At 44.0% G+C, this 21,064-nt stretch overlaps 1 protein-coding gene across 6 annotated transcripts in view; it reads left to right on the plus strand.

The window, feature by feature from the left end:
- The first annotated feature begins 4,047 nt into the window (after window positions 1-4,047).
- PTPN13 (protein tyrosine phosphatase non-receptor type 13) overlaps window positions 4,048-21,064 on the plus strand; it is a 224,670-nt gene continuing 207,653 nt past the window's right edge. For all 6 annotated transcript variants that reach the window (XM_062198537.1, XM_062198539.1, XM_062198538.1 and 3 more), the window contains exon 1: window positions 4,048-4,506. The gene's annotated coding sequence lies outside the window, so the exon portion shown is untranslated. The remainder of the gene's footprint in view (window positions 4,507-21,064) is intronic.

The raw sequence follows: 21,064 nt of genomic DNA on the forward strand, positions 1-21,064 counted from the left end.
TTAAAACTGTCAGAGCTTGTGCTCCAATTACCTGCTCATGTTTTGGAGGATTACTTATCTTGCTTCTGCTTCTCACCTGGGCAAAGTTCCCATCACAGTCCTCACCCTGTAAGCAAGGAAGAATAATATGTTTCTGGGATTCAAGAGAGGAAAAACACTAACATAGTTGGTACAAGCCAGAATACAAATATTTCATGTTGAGAGGAACACAAGAAGCCAGCTGGGAAAACACTGCGATTTACAGATTAGGATCAGCCCAAAACTCATCTCTGCCTTTGAGGTAAAAGGCAGTATTTTTAAGTCATTGGCATTTAAAACACATCTTAATATTCTGGAAAGATAGAAACCCTTTGAGTATTTGTCACATTATATGGGAGCTTTTCCTAGAAAAGCACAATCACATGTACTTGGAATACAGTCTTAGGGGTCCATTATGGGGTAGCCCTTGAATCCCATGTGAAATATTCCTTACTGAGGGCATGTCACATCTAAGGATGCTACATCCCACGTGATGAACATCCTAAGCCCAGTTGAAGTTGTGTTAAGGCCTGCTTTCTAATTCCTTTATTATTAGAAGTGATCTATATTGGCCTGTTATAAAAAAGTAACATATGATCGTTGTAAACATTTAAAAGAAAACAATTCAGGAATGCAATGTTTTCTGTCACTGTAATCCTCAGAGAAACAGTAATAGTATAAATATCTCCATATGTATTTATAGATGTGTGCTTTTATACAAAAATCACATCATACTGTATAACAACTTGATATTACATTAGACAATACATATATGGGTGGGCCATCGTTTAATGATTCTATTATGGACATTTGTTTTCAGTTTTATGACTACCAACATACAGCACAAAATCCTTGATTGGGGCATGTGTTCATCATGGTGGTTAGACGGCTGCTAGGGACACCCACATCCCACATTGGAGTGCCTGGTTTGCCTCCAGACTCCTTTGCTTCTGATCCAGTTTCCTGCTAATGTTCACCCTTGGGAGAGGCACCAAGTGATGGCTCAACTAGTTGGGTCCCTGTCACCTACACGGGAGACCTGCACTGAGTTTCCAGACTCCTGGCTTTGGCCTTACACACCTCTGGATTTTTGCAGGCATTTGGGAGGTGAACCAGTGGATTAAAGTTCTCACTTTGTGCTTCTAGCTCTCTTTCGAATAAAATGAAAATAAAACAAAATTTTTAAATAAAAATATCTTTTATATCTTTGATTATATCTATAATGTATCTATAAGATAAGTTTCTAAAGTAGAATAAATTAAAGGATATAAACTTTATATATTGTGACATTGAAGTTGCACTCTCAAATGAAATACAGTTTCTGGGGTGGGTGTTTGGCCTCACTATTAAGACACCAGTATGAGGAAAAGCACTGTGGCACAGTTGGTTAAGCCACTGCCTGCAGCATCAGCATCCTATTTGGGTGCCGGTTTGAGTCCCAGCTGCTCCACTTCCAATCCAGCTCCCTGTTAATGTGCCTGGGAAAGCAGTGAAACATGGTCCAAGTCCTTGGGCCCCTGTACCATGTGGGAGATCTAGAAGAAGCTCCTGGCTTCCAACTGGCCTAGCTCCTGCCATTGGGGCCAGCTGGGGAGTGAACTAGCAGATGGAAGATGTCTCTGTCTCTCCCTCTCTCTGTAACTCTTTCAAATAAATAAATAATTTTTTAAAAAAGACACTAGTATCAGAATGCCTGGGTTCATTTGCATTATTGAAATATTGCTATCGACCTATGGTAATTTCTCTTCATTTTGACAATTATTCTTATTAATTTTGGCATATCATAGCATTTGCAATGTAGTTCTGTGTTCTATTTAATTTTGATTTTACTGTACATCCAATAGATTAACCTGTAGATTTCCCTTTTGTATACTCTTTATCAGGGTTTATTTTAAAGCCAGATTTTCAGCTCATTCAAAACAGAGGGATTACTGGTTAAAAAAAAGAAAAGAAAAAGCCTTGAGGGCAACCACCTGTAACAGCCTAAAAAAAAAAAAAAACAAAAAGCCTCACCACACCGTGGTTTCTCTGCTTCTGTGATAATCACCACACTGCATACTGCACCATCTTTCTGAGGTGAATTCACAAGCAAGTTTTATAGACACTGCTTTTCTTTCCAGTCAATAAACGAATTTTCTTTCATTGGCAACCCACAGCAGTTGTTCACCGAAAGTCTGTGTTCTTCTAAATTTGCCTCTCCCTCTCTGTCTTACCTCCATGATACGTGAACCAGGGCACCTGAAAATAGGGGGAGGACTCCCGTCGGTTGCTTCTGTCTCCACTCCAACTGGGCCAATCTTCTCATTGTTACTCAATTTACCACTCATTCCTCCTGGTGGTCATTAATTTCATATTGTTTTCCTCAACTGTCTGTCCTCACGTTTGCTTCATTCACTCCGCTACTTACCTTTCAAATTCCAGTTTAAATATCCCTCCTCCATAATCTGACTCAAACCCAGGCACGCTGATTCTGCTATGGGAGGTGAGCATCCCAAGCAGAATCTTAACTGGTACACTTAACACCTGGCCTTCTATAACTTGACCAGTGCAGGTCATTCTACATACCAGGCTCCCTTTTATTTGCTGCTGTATTCAAATTAGGCAGCACATCTTCATTTAATTGCTTCCTAATTGTTTCAAGTTTTCTTTCCTAAGCTCCCATGGTCAATTCCTTGAGGGCAGGGACCTTATCTTGAAATTCTGCCGTGCATTTTCCATTGTGTTTAGCATGGCAAGTAATCAAATTCAATGCATACTTGCAATGCATATTTGAAGACATCCATCACAGGCATTCATTTAGTAAATGAGATAATGAAAATCCAGGTGCTGGCCAAAGGTAAATCATTACTGTTAATTCTCTCATTCATCATCATACATAGACAGCAGCCACAGAGGCCAGAGAACGTAGGATTGTAGCTTTGACTTTCTTGGGGAAGCCTGATAAACCTCAGATCATCTCATTTTGGAGCCAGCCATGAAATTCAGATTCACCTAGGGCTCAACATCAGGGGTCCCAGACTAAGTCCACCCCCAGGTCTCCTTCCCAGAGTGGTCAGCTTGACCTCTGAGAGGAAACCAAAACTTTCAAAAATCATATTGCAAGCACTATTTGCTCCTGAATTCGGCAAGACCCCCTTATAAATGGATGGAACTCAGCTCTCGTAGTTTGCAGGACAGGAAGAACTACCAAGATACAACCTTCGCCAACTTAAGGAGTGTAAAGAAAACTGGAGGTTATTTTACTGATTGTTATATCGAAGACTTAGATTTTTTAAACTCTAGCTTTTCCCTCTAGTTTCACAGGGAAAAAGAACAAGATAAGTATTTACATACTTCTTCCAAAACTTTGGGTTTCCCCGAGGGCATCTGGGGTATTGCTGCCGCCACACCTTTGAAGTGCCCGGGTGGGCAAACTCGCCGAGCTGTTTTCGCTGACCGCGCCATTTTTTAAGTTGCTGTCTTGTCCGCAGGGAGCTGGCCCGGCCCTGCGCTCTCTCCCTCTCTCTCTCCCCCCTTTCTCTTCACCCTTTCAAAGCCCGGTGAGAACGTGGACACTCGGCTGAGAGACCCGGGAAGGCAAGGGGGGAGGGGTTTAAGACTGACAGGGGACGAGCGTGCAGTTAGCATTTTTTTCTCTCTCCCTCTCACTCCTCAGGGCCAGAAAGTGCTGTTTTTCAAGTCGGAAGTGCGGGGGCCGTCGGCCCACCACAGGAGTCCACAGGGCCAGGGCTAGGAACTCGGCGGCTCGGCCATTAACCTGAACGACTGACGAGTCAGAGGAACGCGAACAAGCCAGGCCCAAGGCACCGGTTGTCATGGAAACCGGGGCGCTGGTCTCCCCGGCGACCTCGTCCCTAAGGAGGGGGCGGGGCTGGAAGCCGGGCGGGCCAATGAGGTCGAGGAGGGAGCAGGGTCGAAGATCCGCGATCCTCCCGGAGCCCGGAAAGGGTTGAGTGACAGGGCCGGGGGGCGGGGCCGGCGCGGGCGCCCGAGGTGGAGCCCGAGTGGGGAGAGAAGCTCCGCCGGCCGCGCGGCGGCTGACACACCATGATTACGGCCCCCAGAGACCGTAGGGCTGGTGCGCAGCACTCCCAGGCTCCCGGTTCCGCCTCAGCCGCGCTCGGAGTCTGCTGCAGGCGTTGAGGAGCTCGCGCCGGAGAGTTTGGGCGAAAGCCCTCCGAGGGGTTTCGAGCAGCCGGAGGGCGCCGAGGGGGCGCGAGCGCTCCGGGGTCGAGCCGTAGGAGTCTGGGGTCGGCGCCGGAGGGGGCTGTTTCCGAGGCGTGGAGGAGGAGGAGGAGATGCTGCTGCTCTTCTCTCCCTCCCCAGGCTCCCGCAGCAGCTCCAGCAGCCCACGCCCGAAGCCGCTCGGCGGAGAAGAGGTGGTGGCTCTCGGCGCCCGCGGCGGCTGCCGGCGGCCCGCCCCGACGCCGCGTCCCCGCAGCCCTCGCCCCGCGCCGCAGTGGTAGGACCGGGTCTCCGGACGAGCCGGTAAGGACGCCCCGCGCGCTGCCTCTCGTGGTCGGCTCTCGGCTCGGGCTCCGGCCCCTGACCCCCAGCCCTCGTGCCCTGGTGGAGGGAACTCTTCTCGGGTGGGTGGGTGTGGGGTCAGGTGGGGGTGGGGAAGGACGAGGTGGGCGCCGGTGGAGGCAGATCCGCCTCCGCCAGGTCCTCGGAGGGGTCGGAGAGAGGCAGTGACAGTGCCCGGTCCTGCTCACGCGGCTCTGCGCTGTGCGTGCTGGAGGGCAGGGCTCCCGGAGTCTGTTTCTAATTTCTGTAAATGATTGTGGGGATGGTGTGGTTAGAGGCCGCCCGGAAGAATGTGTCTGTGTAAGGGCTCGGCGAGGAGGGGGTGGGGTGGCGGGGAAGGGGCAGGCGGAGACCCCGCCCGATGCGGGCGCTTTTGTGGCTTTTCTTCTCCGGGCTCAAGTTTACGTCCTGCCCCCCTCCTGCCGTTTGCTCGGTGCGGGGTTACTATAAGCGCGTGAAGCTGGAACGCTACCCTTCCACCGCAGTCGAGAGAATTCCTCCGAGGCGTAGTTAATGCTGGGGGGAGGGAGGATGGGGAGGAACAGTATCGCCACAGGAGATTTACTGCGAGCCAGTTTTCATTGGCCTTCCATGATTGACACCTCCACACACTTCCAGCTAATCTCTTCCACAGCCTTGTGTCATTTTCGTTTAATTGCATCTTTGAAACAACAAACGCGGTGACTTCATAGGGAGCTTGCCTGGAGCTGAGTTTACCTCTCAGAAAATGGGGCAATCGGGTTTGCTTTCAAGGCGGCACCCAAACAAAATGTAGGCCACCGGATCTGTGGGATGAAGAGCACTGCTAACTAATGAACAAGATGTAAAATGTATATCTAGAGTGCTTATGAGAGGGTGGGGAGAGAGGAAGAGTCGGTGGATTATGAAACAAGTGCTGAGACTTTCCCAAATTCTTGAGGGCTGGGTTGGCAGGGTCAAGGTGAAAACTTAGCTGATGCTTGTTGGCTGCTTGCTGTAGTACTTGATGATACAAATTATTTCTAATTTTAATATCAACTTACTGATTCCGTAAGTTATTACAGAGGTGCATTGACTACTTTAGCCTTCCATCCTACATTTACGATTTTTTCATAACATTGTGTGTTCTACCTTTGATGTTGGAGGCTTTGGAGGAGTATGTGGGAAGACAGTAAGATGAAAGCTGGAATAAAAGATTAAAAATAGGGTTAGTTATTTAAAAAAGACTATTTTTATAATATGTTACTTTGACAAGAAGAGACTTATGACTTTCTTTACCATTTTTTAAGTTTATCAGATTTATGTTTATCACGAAAATTTTTGCTTGCTTGTAAAACCCACCTATTTGGAGGTCGATTATTAGTATGCAAGAATGTAAACGGCTTTTCATGTCACAGGTAACATGTATACAACGCATGCCATTAAAATCAGCATGAATTTAAAGGACAGATTTTAATACTATACAGTTGTAAAACTTTCTTTGAGAGTTGCTCATTTTTTTTAAAGATTTATTTATTTATTTGAAAGAGTTCTTCCATCTGATCGTTCACTCCCCAATTGGCCACAACGGCCGGAGCTATGCCGATCCGAAGCCAGGAGCTTCTTCCTGGTCTCCCACGCAGGTGCAGGGGCCCAAGGACATGAGCCATCTTGTACTGCTTTCCCAGGCCATAGCAGAGAGCTAGATCGGAAGTGGAACAGCCAGCTCTCAAACCGGCGTCCACATGGGATGCTGGCACTTCAGGCCAGAGCGTTTACCTGCTGTGCCACAGCGCCGGCCCCAACTCATTATTTTTTAAGATTTATGTACTTATTTGAAAGAGAGATCTTTCATCTGCTGGTTCACCTCTTAAATGGCTATAAAAGCCAGGGCTGGGCCAGGCTGAAGTGGGAGCCAGGCACTTCTTCAGGGTCTCCTATGTGGGTGCAGGGACCCAAGTATTTGCGGCACCCTCCATGGCTTTCCCAGGCGCATTGGAGAAGCAGCTGGGACTCACACCAGTGCTCATATGCGATGCCAGTACCAGCCCCCTGAGAGTTGCCCCTTAAATGCAAGATGTGAATGTGAGAATTCGCTAATAGCTGTTTTGGGGTAGAAGATGGGTATTTATCTTGAAATGAATGGAATTTCTGTATTCTTTGCTTGTTAAGAAACATGTCTTACTTTGTTCCATCTCCGACAGGTTAAGGAAGGCAAGCAGAAAGAAGCTATAAAGCTTCTCTATCAACTGAGTGAATATTTTTCCAGTTCATCTCCTCTCACTCCTCCTCCCTCTTCCTCTGCTCCTCCTCCACACTTCCTCCTCTTTTCTTTCTTTCTTCTTCTTCTTCCAGTGCATAATTTTGAAATAAAGTAAAAACATTTTTATGGTATAATTGAATTATACTTAAGACCACTTGACATGGAGAAGAAACCACAATCCTACTGTAGGCCAGCACATTCAGAAATGACTCCTGTTGATGTGTTCTTATTTTGGAAAACGTCTGTGCTGTTCATTACAATAGTGAGTTGAAAATATTCTGTCAGGCCTCTGATGTAACCAAATATGACTCATATGAATTAATGTCACTTCACAAGGAAGGGACCTGAGAAGAGAGAAAAGATATTGAAACTAGCATAGAATAATCAGTGCTGGTGGGAAGGGTGAGGATCTGGATTTCCCATTTTTTTTTTCTTAAAACTATTCTTTCTTAATTTGAATATTAAGATGAGTTGAACAATGCAAGAGCTAGATTTTAAAAAGATAACTTTTTTTTTTTTTGTTTAAGATTTATTTATTTGAAAGGCAGAGCTCCAGAGAGGCAGAGGAAGAGAGATCTTCCATCCACTGGTTCACTCTGTAGATGGCCACAACGGCCAGAGCTTCTTCCGGGTCTCCCACGTGGATGCAGGGGCCCAAGGACTTGGGGCATCTTCTGCTGCTTTCCCAGGCCATAGCAGAGAGCTGGATCAGAAGTGGAGCAGCCGGGACTTGAACCGGCACCCATATGGGATACCAGCACCACAGGTGGCAGCTTCACCTGCTATGCCACAGCGCCAACCCTAAAAGATAACTCTTAATGAGTAAGTCAGTACTGTACTTTTAATGGCCTAAATTAAAGTTATAAGTTCCATACTCACTGTAAATTTGTCACATCAAAACTGATCTGTAAACTGCTTTGGGGAGAGGAGTTCCAATAGCCTTTGAGTTTGGAGGCAAAATGAAAAAATCTTTAAGACCCTTTTTTTATTCCCTTTTATTGTCAGGTCTTGTGAATAAGCATACCACTTTTTAAAAAGATTTATTTATTCATTTATTTGAAAGGCAGAGTTATAGAGAGGCAGAGAGAAAGAGAAGTCTTCCATCCGCTGGTTCACTCCCAAGATGGCCACAATGGCCAGAGCTGTGCTGATTTAAAGCTAGGCGCTAAGAGCTGCTTCGGGTCTCCCCTGCGGGTGAAGGGGCTCAAGAACTTAAGCCACCTTCAACTGCTTTCCCAGGCCATAACAGAGAGCTGAATCGGAAATGGAGCAGCTGGGACTCCAACCGGCATCCATATGGGGATGCTGGCACTGCAGGCAGCAGCTTTACTCGCTTGGCCGACCCCAAGCATACTATTTTATCTTGTTCAATCCAGACATTACTCTCTGACAAATGTGTCTAAATTCTAGAAGGCTTCTTTAAATTTACTTTTTTATATGTAAATAATTTTAAATGAATTTTTTAAAAAAATATTTCTGCCGGCGCTGTGGCTCACTAGGCTAATCCTCCACCTGTGGCGTCAGCACCGCAGGTTCTAGTCCCGGTTGGGGTGCCGGTTCTGTCCCTGTTGCTTCTCTTCCAGTCCAGCTTTCTGCTGTGGCCCGGTAAGGCAGTGGAGGATGGCCCAAGTGCTTGGGCCCTGCACCCTCATGGGAGACCAAGAGGAAGCACTTGGCTCCTGGCTTCGGATCGCGGCACAGCATGTCGGCTGCAGCGTGCCGGCCGTGGTGGCCATTTTGGGAGTGAACCAATGGAAAAAGGAAGACCTTTCTGTCTGTCTCTCGCTGTCTAACTCTGCCTGTCAAAAAATATATATTTGCTTATTTGAAATGCAGACAGAGACTATCAGAAAGAGATTCTCCATCTACCAGCTCACTCCCCAAATGCCTGCAAGCTAGGACAAAGCCAGGAGCTCAGAACTCAATTTGTGTCTCCCACGTGGGTGGAAGAGAGCCAGGTACTCAAGCCATCACCTGCCACCTCCCAGGGTATGCATCAGCAAGAAACTAGAATTGAAACCACTCAGATACAGATCATGGCTTTCCCAAGCAGCATGCTAACACTGCACCAAACAGCTACCTACCGCTTAATAAATGACTTCTCATTTTCTTTCTAGCTTAGTGGTACTCAACTCTGGCTGTATCTTAGAATCACTTGCATCGCTTTTAATCTTTATGCCCAGGTTTCAACCAAGACCAGTTAAGCTAGAATCTTTGCAGGTGAGACTTAGGCATCAAGCTTTTAGAAATTCCTTAAAAAATTACAACAAGGAGCCAAGTTGGAAGCCAATGCTATAGACCCTACTAGAAGGTAAGTGTAGGAAAGTCGGTTCCCACATATGAAGTAGCATTTTTATGTTGTATTATTGTCCTTTCCTCTATGTAAATCATAAGAATTAAAAAGAGACATGTCTCAGAAGCATCTTTGTATATGTCTATATGTAGGACTTTTTACTATTTGAATCAAAATTTAAAGTACCAGTGTTGCCCTCTAGTTCCCTGGAGCTCTATTGTCCTGTGTAGTATCCCTAGCCATATCTGACTCATTTGCTTGCCTTCTTCCCCTTCCTTCCTTCCTTCTTTCCTTCCTTCCTCCCTCCTTTTCCTCCTTTGACAGAGGGAGAGAGAGAATCTTCTATCTCTTGGTCACTCTCCAAATGGCTACAACAGCCAAATCTGGGCAAGCTGAAGCCAGGATCCAAGAACTCCATCCAGGTCTCCCACATGGATTTCAGGGGCCCAGGTACATCTTCTGCCTTCCCAGGCACTTTAGCAGAGAGCTGAATCAGAAGTGGAGCAACCTGGACTTGAACTGGTTGCTCATGTAGGATGCCAGGTAGCAGGCAGCAGCCTAACCAACTATACCACCATGGCAGCTCCTAAGGTTTTATTTTGTTTTGTTATTAAGTGAAAAGAAACACCATCCTTATATCACCTTATCCTCAACTTACTGGACCTAGCTGTAGGATAATTCCTTTTCAGTTAACTGAAGAGAGGAAATTTAGTGTCCTTGGTTTATGACATCAGTATGCTACAGACCTAACTAATGGCTTAATTGCGCTTGTACTACAAAAGCTTCATGTCTGAAAATAGTGTCCCAAAGCACAGAAAATAGAAAAGGCCATCATTGCAGCTCAGATGCTGGGGTTTCATTAGATGTTTTCCTTTCTGACAATGATTTTTTTTTTCCCCTCTTACATACAAGGACCTTCAATTATCAAATGACATGATTGATTTTTCAACAAAAAATTGTCTTACTAGTTTTAACATGCACATACAGATAATAAGACTGCTCCCCTCTCTGCAGGGAATCCCCCCTTTAGAGAGAAAATTAGATTCTTAAAGAATTTCCTCCAACTTGTTAACTACCGATGCACAGATTAGAAGAACTGTACTGTGTAGTTCATCCCACCTGCACTTCCTCCTTAATACACCCAACAAGAGGTTCTAATCAAGGTTTTATTGGCTTACTGTGTTCTGAATAGAAATCTGAACAAAATTTCAATTAAAAATATTCTTTCTTGAAGGTGGTTCCTTTCCTTTCTTTTTACATAAATGTAAGCTTTTTACCCATTCAGATCAAACAAGTTGTGTAGGGAAGATTGGGGATTATGTTGTTGAGAGGATGGCTGATGGAAGGTTTTTGTGCACAATACCAGTTTCATGTTTTAATACTTTTCTGCTTTGTTGTGATGTAGTCTGTGGAACAGAGATAAAAAATTCTTGCCCCATAATTTAAATTAAGGTTAGACGGGCCTGTGTTATAGTGTAGCAGGTTAAGCCACAGCATACAATTCTGGCATCCCATATGAGTGGTGGTTCAAGTCCCAGCTGCTCCATTTCCAATCCAGCTCCTTGCTAAAGTTCCTGGGAACACGGTGGAAGATGGTCCAAGAACTTAGGCCCCTGCCATCCACATAGGAGACCCAGATGGAGTTCTAGGCTCCTGACTTTGACCTGGCTTAGCCCTGACCATTGTGGCCATTTAGGGAGTGAACCATTGGGTGGAAGATTGATCCATCTCTGTTTCTCTCTCTCCCTCTCTCCTCTTCTCCTTCTTTTCTCTTTCTCCCTCTCTGTCAGTCTGCCTTTCAAATAAATAAATCTTAAAAAATTAAGGTTATACGGCTGGCGCCGTGGCTCACTAGGCTAATCCTCCGCCTTGCGGCGCCTGCACACCGGGTTCTAGTCCCGGTCGGGGCACTGATCCTGTCCCGGTTGCCCCTCTTCCAGACCAGCTCTCTGCTGTGGCCAGGGAGTGCAGTGGAGGATGGCCCAAGTTCTTGGGCCCTGCACCCCATGGGAGACCAGGAGAAGCACCTGGCTCCTGCCATCGGATCAGCGCGGTGCGCCGGCCGCAGCGCGCCTACTGCGGCGGCCATTGGAGGGTGAACCAACGGCAAAAGGAAGACCTTTCTCTCTGTCTCTGTCTCACTGTCCACTCTGCCTGTCAAAAATTTAAAAAAAAAAAAAATTAAGGTTATAATGATTATATAACCAGAGATTGTGGCAAATGTAGTCAAAGTTCTGTGTTTTTTTTTTGTGTGTGTTTTTTTTTTAAAGAAACAGCCTGAAAATTCTTTTCTAAAGATTAGTTTCTAGTATATTTTTATTTATTTGAGAAAGAGACATTTGCAGATAGATGAAGAGCTACTATCTGCTGATTTACTCCCCAAATGCCTACAAGCTGTGGCTGAGCCAAGACTGAATCAGGAGTTGGAAACTCAATCCATGTCTCCTGTGCAGGTGGCAGGAGCCCAGTGATTTGAGTCCTCTCTGCTGCCTCCCTGGCTCTCTGTTAGCAGGAAGCTAGAGTCAGGAGCTAAAGCTAGACATTAACTATTGCTGGGTGCAAGAATCCCAACTGCTTGGCTAAGTGCCTGCTCCCTGAGAATTATTTTTCTTTTGCATATATTACCCTGATGGTTCCAGGGGTTGGGAGCCCCTTCCCTCCCTTCCCCTCCCCTTCTCTCCTTCCCGCCCCCCCCCCCCTTTCTCCCTTCCCTTCCCTTCTCCTTCCCTCCTTCTTTATTTATTTATTTATTTATTTTTTAAGATTTATTTATTTGAAAGAGTTACGCAGAGGGAGAGAGAGAGAGGTCTTCCATCTGCTGGTTCACTCCTCAACTGGCCGCAATGGCCAGAGCTGCGCTGATCTGAAGCCACGAATTTATTCCGGGTCTCCCAAGTGCGTGTAGGGGCCCAAGCACTTGGGGCATCTTCTACTGTTTTCCCAGGCCATAGCAGAGAGCAGGATCAGAAGAGGAGCAGCTGGGACTTGAACCAGCACCCACATCCCTTCCTTCTTATTTATTTGAAAGGCAGAGTTAGAGGAAGAGACAGAGAGGAATGCAGGAGCCCAAGCACTGGGCTGTCTTCCAGTGCTTTCCCAGAAGCATTAACAGGGAGCTGGATTGGAAGCGGAGCAGCTGAGACTCGAACCAGGGCCCATATGAGATGCTGGCGCCACAGGTGTTTGTTTGTTTTTATTTTTTTGACAGGCAGAGTGGACAGTGAGAGAAAGGTCTTCCTTTGCCGTTGGTTCACCCTCCAATGGTTGGCGCGCTGCGGCTGGCGCACCGCGCTGATCCGATGGCAGGAGCCAGGTGCTTCTCCTGGTCTCCCATGGGGTGCAGGGCCCAAGCACTTGGGCCATCCTCCACTGCACTCCCTGGCCACAGCAGAGAGCTGGCCTGGAAGAGGGGCAACCGGGACAGGATCAGTGCCCCGACCGGGACTAGAACCCTGTGTGCAGGCGCCGCAAGGCGGAGGATTAGCCTAGTGAGCCGCAGCGCCGGCCTTGTGTTTTTTTTTTTTTTTTTTTTTTAACAAGGGAGTACTTGTAAGAAATTTAGTTTGTCTTAGCACTGTTTAAGTTTTACTGTTGCTTTGCTCAGAAAAGTATAATTTTTAGGATAAACATTTAATTTAGGAGATACCAGTTATTTTAGGTTCTAGTATAGTTAAATATTTCTTATGGAAAATATAATTTTGTTTTTATAGTAAAAAAAAATCAGTAGTCTGGAACATGAATTACAGTTTTAAATGACTCTCATTGTTATATTCCTGACTTGGGCTGTTAATTTCATGGCATTGTGTGAACGTAATATTAATTAAATTCAGGCTGGCGCCACGGCTCACTAGGCTAATCCTCTGCCTGTGGTGCCAGCACCCCAGGCTCTAGGCCCGGTTGGGGTGCCGGTTCTGTCCCGGTTGCTCCTCTTCCAGTCCAGCTCTCTGCTGTGGCCCGGGAAGGCAGTGGAGGATGGCCCAAGTCCTTGGGCCCTGCACCTGCGTGGGAGACCAGGAGGAAGCGCCTGGCTCCTGGCTTCGGATTGGTGCACGTCGGCAGTGGCGGCCATTTGAGGGGTGAACCAACGGAAGGAAGACCTTTCTGTCTCTCTCTCTCTCTCTCTCTCACTAACTCTGCCTGTCAAAAAAAAAAAATTGATTAAATTCATTCTTACATAAATCAGGTTTTTTATACTATTTCTTGACCTCTTTACTTAGTATAGAATTAGTCATATGTGTATAAAGTTAATTGAAAATAGATCTTAGTAAAAAATAAGAATGATAATAAGAGAGGGAGGAGGAAGAGGGGTGGGAGTTGGGTGAGAAGGGTGGGTATGGTGGGAAGAATCACTGTGTTCCTAAAGTTGTTTTTATGAAATGCATGAAGTTTGTAGTCCTTAAAAAAAAAGGTTTCTGGGCTGGCGCCATGGCTCACTAGGCTAATCCTCCACCTGCGGCGCCAGCACACTGGGTTCTAGTCCTGGTTGGGGCGCTGGATTCTGTCCTGGTTGCTCCTCTTCCAGTCCAGCTCTCTGCTGTGGCCCAGGAGTGCAGTGGAGGATGGCCCAAGTCCTTGGGCCCTACACCCGCATGGGAGACCAGGAGAAGAAGCTCCTGGCTTCGGATCAGCGCGGTGTGCTGGCCGCAGCGGCTATTGGAGGGTGAACCAACGGTAAAGGAAGACCTTTCTCTCTCTCTCTCACTGTCTACTCTTCCTGTCAAAAAAAAAAAAAAAAAAAAGGTTTCTGGGGAAAAATAATAAATTGAATCTATTCTAATTTTATTTCTATGCTGGTTTTTATGCTTACTTCAATGAATGAGGTTAAGGCAATGATTTATGTGTAACCTGTCTCAAATTTCTAAGTTCTATATAAAATTTATCAGTGCTGAAATGTATCCTTATAGCTGTACCTCATAAAAGCTGGAGTAGGTGTTAAAACAATTAAATGGAGGGACTGGCGTTGTGGCATATTGGGTTAGACTGTTGCCTTAACGCTGGCATCCCATGTGGGCTCCAGTTTGTGTTCTAGATGTTCAACTTCCAATCCAGCTCCCTGCTAATGTGCCTGGGAAAGCAGTGGAAGATGGTCCAAGTCCTTGGGCCCCTGCAAGCAGTGGGAGACCTGAAAGAAACTCCTGGCTTTGGTCTGGCCCCATAAGATTTTGTCTAAATCTTTCTCATTGTATTTGTTGGTGCATCAAGTCTTCTAACATCAAAGAGATTAAGATTGTGCTGAAATATTTAGTTGAAAAGTAGATAGTATTTTTATTCTGTCTAAAGAGATAATAAGGAAACACTGTCAATAAGCCTGACCATTTAGGGATTTTTCTAGTAGCAGCAATGATGAATCTATGATGATGAATCTGGGCTGATCTAACCACATCCTTACACCTAGTTCCCTTCTTAATTGTTCCTTTTTCATGAATTCCTGTTCTGTGCTGGCACTCTGCTAGGCACTTGGTGATTCATGGAGAAAACACATTTCCAAGACAAAAGACTTGGTGACGTAGTCTGTGATCACATAGCTTTCATCATCTTGAGTTCTTAACAAGTCAATCTGTTGGCTGTATATATTGTATAGAGTTGCTGTGAAGAAAATTAACACAAAAATATTGCCTTGTAAAATTTCACAAACACATGGGTACCTTTCTAAATATAAGCTGATTTAGTGGTTTTTTTTGTTTGTTTGTTTTAAGATTTTATTTATTTGAAAGGCAGAGTTAGAGAGCTCTTCCATCTGCTGGTTCACTCCCCAAATGGCCACAATGGCCAGAGCTTGGCTAAGCCTAAGCCAAGAGCCAGCAATTTCTTCTGTGTCTCTCATGTGGGTGCAAGGGCCCAAGCACTTGGCCCACCTTTCACTGGTTTCCCAGGTGTTTTAAGTGACCTGGATTGGAAGTGGAGCATCCAGGACTAGAACAATATGGTATGCTGGCATTGCAGGTGGTGGCTTTACCCACTGTGCCACAGTGCAGGCTCCTGACTTTTTTTTTTTTTTAAGATTTATTTATTTATTTGAAAGAGTTACACAGAGAGAGAAGGAGAGGCAGAGAGAGAGAGAGAGAGAGAGAGAGAGAGGTCTTCCATCTGCTGGTTCACTCCCCAAATGGCCACAATGGTTGGAGCCGCATCGATCCAAAGCCAGGAGCTAGAGCTTCTTCCAGGTCTCCCACATGGGTGCAGGGGCCCAAGGACTTGGACCATCTTCTACTGCTTTCCCAGGCCATAGCAGAGAGCTAGCTGGATCAGAAGTGGAGCAGCTGGTTCAAACCGGCACACATATGGGATGCCAGCACCACAGGCAGCGGCTTAACCTGCTACTCCATAACACCGACCCCCCTGATTGTTTTTTTAAATATAAATTTTATTTGTTTATTTTTGTGTTGTTTGAAAGAGAGAGAGAGAGAGAGATCTTCCATCTGATTCATTCCCCAAATGTCTGCAGTAGCCACGGCAGGGACAGGCAGCAGCCAGGAACCTGGACTTAATGCAGGTCATGAGCGTGCCGTGGCCGTAAGCCATCACCTGCTGCCTCCCAGCATGTGCATTAGCAGAATGCTGGAATCCAAAGTGGAGCCTGGACTTGAACCAGACACTCCCATATGGGAATCAGTGTCCCTGGTGGCTCCTTAATGGTTGTACCAAACACCCACCCTTGACTAGAAGTGAAAATATGGGAATTTATACTTAATTCTGTTAATCTCAGAAAGTACTCTTACAGGAGAAAGATTATCTGATTTCAGATATGATTTTGGTAGTTGTGAAGAACTGGAAATTTAAGGAGAGGTAAAGGTTGGGAGTCATCACTGTTAGGAAAGTAATAAGAAGTTGTTTGAGGGTTGATTAAATGCACCTAGATGCCTGTTAAATAACATCACTTTTTTAAAGAGGCCTACCCTATAAAAGTAGTGTTTTAGCAGGAAAATCATCTGAAGGATTGTCATTGCCTTGATTGATAAAATGTTATAATGTTGGCCAGTGTATTTTGTTTTCCTTCTCTGCTGCTCTTTATATTACTGAATATTTCTAAGGAAAAAAAAAACTCTAAAGAAATTGTTATTCCAGTTTATAAAGGCATTGTGGTGTAGCTGGTTAAACCACACTTGGAACCCTTGCATTCCTTGTGGGAGTGCCTGGGGTTAATTCAGTTTCCTATTTATGCAGGAGGCAGAAGATGATGGCTTAAGTACTTGAGTCACTGCCACTTACATGGGAGACCCAGATTTAGTTCTGGTCTCCCAGCTCCACTTGCTCCTGCCCTGACTGTTGTGGATTGTGTTCATTTGGGGAATGATCCAGTATTCATTTTCTGTCTCTGTCTCTTTCTCTGTCACTACCTTTCAAATAAAAACAAACTTTAAAAACAAAGGTGGTAAGGCCCGCGCCGTGGCTCAACAGGCTAATCCTCCGCCTTGCGGCGCCGGCACACTGGGTTCTAGTCCCGGTTGGGGCGCCGGACTCTATCCCGGTTGCCCCTCTTCCAGGCCAGCTCTCTGCTATGGCCCGGGAGTGCAGTGGAGGACGGCCCAAGTGCTTGGGCCCTGCACCCGCAAGGGAGACCAGGAGAAGCACCTGGCTCCTGGCTTCGGATCAGCGAGATGCGCCGTCCGCCGCGGCCACTGGAGGGTGAACCAATGGCAAAGGAAGACCTTCCTCTCTGTCTCTCTCACTATCTACTCTGCCTGTCAAATAAATAAAAAATAAAAATAAAAAAAAAAAACAAAGGTGGTAGAACATGAAATTAAAAGATAAGTTTATAAAAATACATAAATACTCTGGCTCACTTAGCACCTTTTAAAATATGTTAGAACTCTTAATCATGTGAAAAATATTTACTCCAGTTTTTTTTTTTTTTTTAAGATTTATTTTATTTATTTGAAAGGCAGAGTTACAGAGAGGAAGAGATCTTCCATTTGTTGGTTCACTCCCCAAATGATCGCAATGGCTGTGGCTAGGTCAGACCAAAGCCAGGAGCCCAGAGCTTCATCTAGGTCTCCCACATGAGTGCAGGGACCCAAGGACTTGGGCCATCTTCCACTGCTTTCCCAGGCACATTAGCAGGGAGCAAAATCAGAAGTGGAACAGTTGAGACCTGAACTGGCGCCCATATGGGATGCTGGCACAGCAGGTGGTATCTGAACCCACTACTCCACATGCTGGCCGACAAAGTATTTTTTACAATGGTATATGCTATAAAAGCAAGAATCCATGCTTATGATTCCTTTAAAACTATTATTTAATCTATTTAAACATATTTAAATAACCTAACTACTTCAATGAGGGACGTTTTAAAGATTTTATAACTATTTTTACAATTAGTTTTTTAACCTATAGAAGTATTTAAAATTTGTATGATGAAGCAGTCCAAAATGACTTTTGTGCCATTATAATCTGTATATTAAGCCAATAATTTATATAAAAGCCATGTATCTATGTTTGTCTTTCAAGCCATATAAATGAAACCCAAAAGTGGTTAAAATGATGAGGTTCTATTTGGGTATTTATTGGGGTTAGGCACTATCATAACTTTGCATGTAGGATATTATTTGTCTCTACAACAATTTTGTGAGGATTGAAGAGGCTTAATGAGTTGCCATATGTCACACAGCTAGTTGGTGTGGAACAGACATTTGAGTCCTCCACAGTCAGTTACCTTAACCATAACTTTGCAACTTCTAAAATGAGCAGTATCAAGGTAGGACAAAAAGGTACCTCAATTTACATAGGAAAGATGAAAGCAGTCTAATTTGAAAATCTACATTTTTGAGATTGTTCAGACTTTTAAACAGTTGTTCTTGCAATGGTATTTTCTTTTCAGTCTTTTTTTTTTTTCCCAAGGTACCCCTCTGCTAACCTATTACTTTTGGTCTTCACAGCATTATTTATAGAGATATAAAATTGGAAACAACTTTAATAGCTCACAGAAGAAGAATGAAAGTTTCTGAATCCTTACAATGGATTTTTGTGACCAACAAAAATCAGATTGATGGAGAGCTTTTTTTAGCATAGAAATATAATGTCAAATAGAAAAAAAGATAAAACTTATTAAAGTGTTTGTTTTACTTTATTTTTATTAAAACATTTATTTAAAAGAGGCCAGAAAAACCAAAAATGCCTATATTGGTGGTAATATAAGGGGAAATCAACCCAATTTATGAGAAGAGTACATTGTGAAAAATTCATAATGTAAAAAGTATCTACTCTGTTGAGTTGAGAAATAGACTTTAGCATTTAAATAAAAGATTGGTTGATTTATTTATTTGAAAGCCAAAGTGACAGGAAGAAACAGAGAGATCTTCCATCTGCTGGTTCACTCCCCAAATGGCCACAACAGCTAAGGCTCAGCAGGGTAAAGCCAGGAGGCAGGAACATCTTCCTGGCGTTTCATCTATGTCAGGAATTCAAATACTTGAGCCATCATCTGCTGCATGTCAGGTGACTTAGCAGGAAGCTGTACTGGCAGTGGAGTAGCCAGGACTTGAACTGGTATTCTGATATGGAATGTGGGTGTACCAAATGGCTGCTTAACCTGCTGTGCCACAAGTGTGCCCCAGATTTTGATATTTTGCTGGATTTTTTTTAAAAGATTTATTTATTTGAAAGACAGTTACAGAGAAGAGAGATTGTTCATCTGATGGTTTACTCCCCCAAGTGGCTGCAATGGCTGGGGTTGGGCCAGGAGCCTGGAACTCCGTCTGGGTCTCCTATGGGGGTAGCAGGGACCCAAGTACTTGAGTCATCTTCCACTGCTTTCCCAGGTGCATTATTAGTGAGCTGGATTGGAAGTACAGTAGCTGGGACAGAAATTGGCGCCCATACAGGATGCTGACCTCACAGGTGGTGGCTTAACCCACTGTGCCACAATGCCTACTCCAGCCCCTGGAATATTTTTCATTTAAATGTGGAAGCAGCTTGGCTGATTCTGATTCTAATGCATTGTACTATTTTAGCCAATTCTTTAAACAAAGTAGAAGATGTACTTGAGGCTGAATTACTGTTAAAGATGTTTAGGTAATAATAATGATAGTATACAACTTTAAAATGTACTGTTGGACATAACGCTTTAGCTCCTCAAAACAAGTAGATCCTGCTATTATCTCCATTTTTTACAGGTACAGAAAGTGTGAGATGGAGTTTGATTAACTTAAGATAATAAATGGCAGTAATTCCAAAAGTTAATGGAAAATGGTCAAAAAATTTTTGAAATCTATACATATGAGAGGTATCCACAAAGTTAGTAGAAATTGTGTCTTACGAGGAAACTGCATGGATTTCAAATTTTTTTTGAACCAAAATTTATCTTAATTAAATTTTTCAAAAACTTTTAAAAAATCCTTTCCTAAGTAGTAAGTGGGAGAGTTAGCATTTTACATCTAGCAATCTGGTTCCAAAGCCTATATATATACTTAAACACATACAGATACTTTATTTCATTAAATTCATTTCTCTGATGGAGTGGGAGTTGAGTGCATTGGTAAAGCCATTGGTTGGGATGCTCGCGTCCCTTAATGCCCACCTTAACAGATATTCTAGCAAAAATCAGTTAAAACTTTTAGTTGAGGGTCAGAGTAATGGTTTTTGTTAAGGTATAGCCTTCATTCCATGCTTAGTGGGTTCAAAAATTGTCCTTTGGTTTGGTTGACAGCTGTTATTTACAGAACTCAAACTGTTGGTAACAACTAAGATTTTTTTCCCCCTTCTTGACAAATATTGTGTACAACTGAAGTTGGATCATTTTCCCTTTAGGAAGGGAACCTAGGTGTGTTTCAATTCCTTTATTTTGTAGAGTACTAGGTGCAAAGAATTTAGGAGTATAGAAATTTGTTAGTGTCTTCTAGTTTTCTTGGTGTAAACATGAATTCTGAAGACTGATTATTAAGTTACTCTTTTGTACCTGAAGTTCCTATTTTTATTTTCTGGTTAAATATAATGCATTGGGAGGAAGGTGTGCCAGAAAATATTTTTTTTAAAGATTTATTTATTTGAAAGGCAGAGTTACAGAGAGGCAGAGAGAGAGAGAGAGAGAGAGAGAGGTCTTCCATCTGCTGGCTTACTCTCCAGATGGCCACAATGGCTGGAACTGTGCTGATCCAAAACCAGGAGCTTCATCCAGGTCTCTCACGTAGGTACAGGGGCCCAAGGATTTGGGCCATCTTCTATTGCTTTCCCAGGCCATATCAGAGAGCTGGATTGGAAGTAGAGCAACCAGGACTTGAACCAGCACCCATATGGGATGCCAGCACTGTAGGTGGTGGCTTTACCCGCTATGCCACAGTGCTAGCCCCCAGAAAATAATTTTATAATAATATTTTAGCTTTTTGTAATTGTTTTATTGTGTGTACCATTTGAAACACAGGAGAAAAAATGGGCTATATCATGATTTCCAAGAATGAGTTATATATGACTTACCTATGAATTTGTTTAAAAAATAAACTTTGTTAAAAAAATAAACTTTTTATGATACTTCCTGGAGCCCCAAGAGCCCATAGTTCTAAAATGTGTCCCCAAGACAGCTTTCTGAGGGTTAGTAGACAGTAAATACTCTGTTCAAAATGTCCTTCTAGGAATACTATCTTCTTTAAAGACCATATTTTGATTAGGCTTTTATGTAATTATTCTCTAAGTTTGAAAATACAAATTAGTTTTGGGGACATTATTATACATATCTTAGATCAAGTATTACTGCACCAAATGCCTGTAGGGTCAAAGAAAAGCCATCAGTGAAGGGGAGAGGAAAACAGTAGTGAGTGATGGAAACTTTAGGAACTAAGGAGCTCAAACCCTTGAGAAAGTAGTTTCTACTACCCACAGTAGGTGATTCCTCATCTCTAAGTTTTTTTCTCCAAGGTTTTTTATTTATTGAAATGTCTACAGTTTGTGAGATGTCCTAATTTGCAAGTATTGGCCACAAATTAATACTTCTGCAAAATAATAGTATGGGCCATTGCTCTTCAAGCCAAGCAAAAAACGTGCCCGCAGACCAGATAAAGCCCATGGGCCATCAT

The sequence above is a fragment of the Lepus europaeus genome, chromosome 8 (assembly GCF_033115175.1).
Source record: "Lepus europaeus isolate LE1 chromosome 8, mLepTim1.pri, whole genome shotgun sequence".
NCBI lineage: Eukaryota > Metazoa > Chordata > Mammalia > Lagomorpha > Leporidae > Lepus > Lepus europaeus.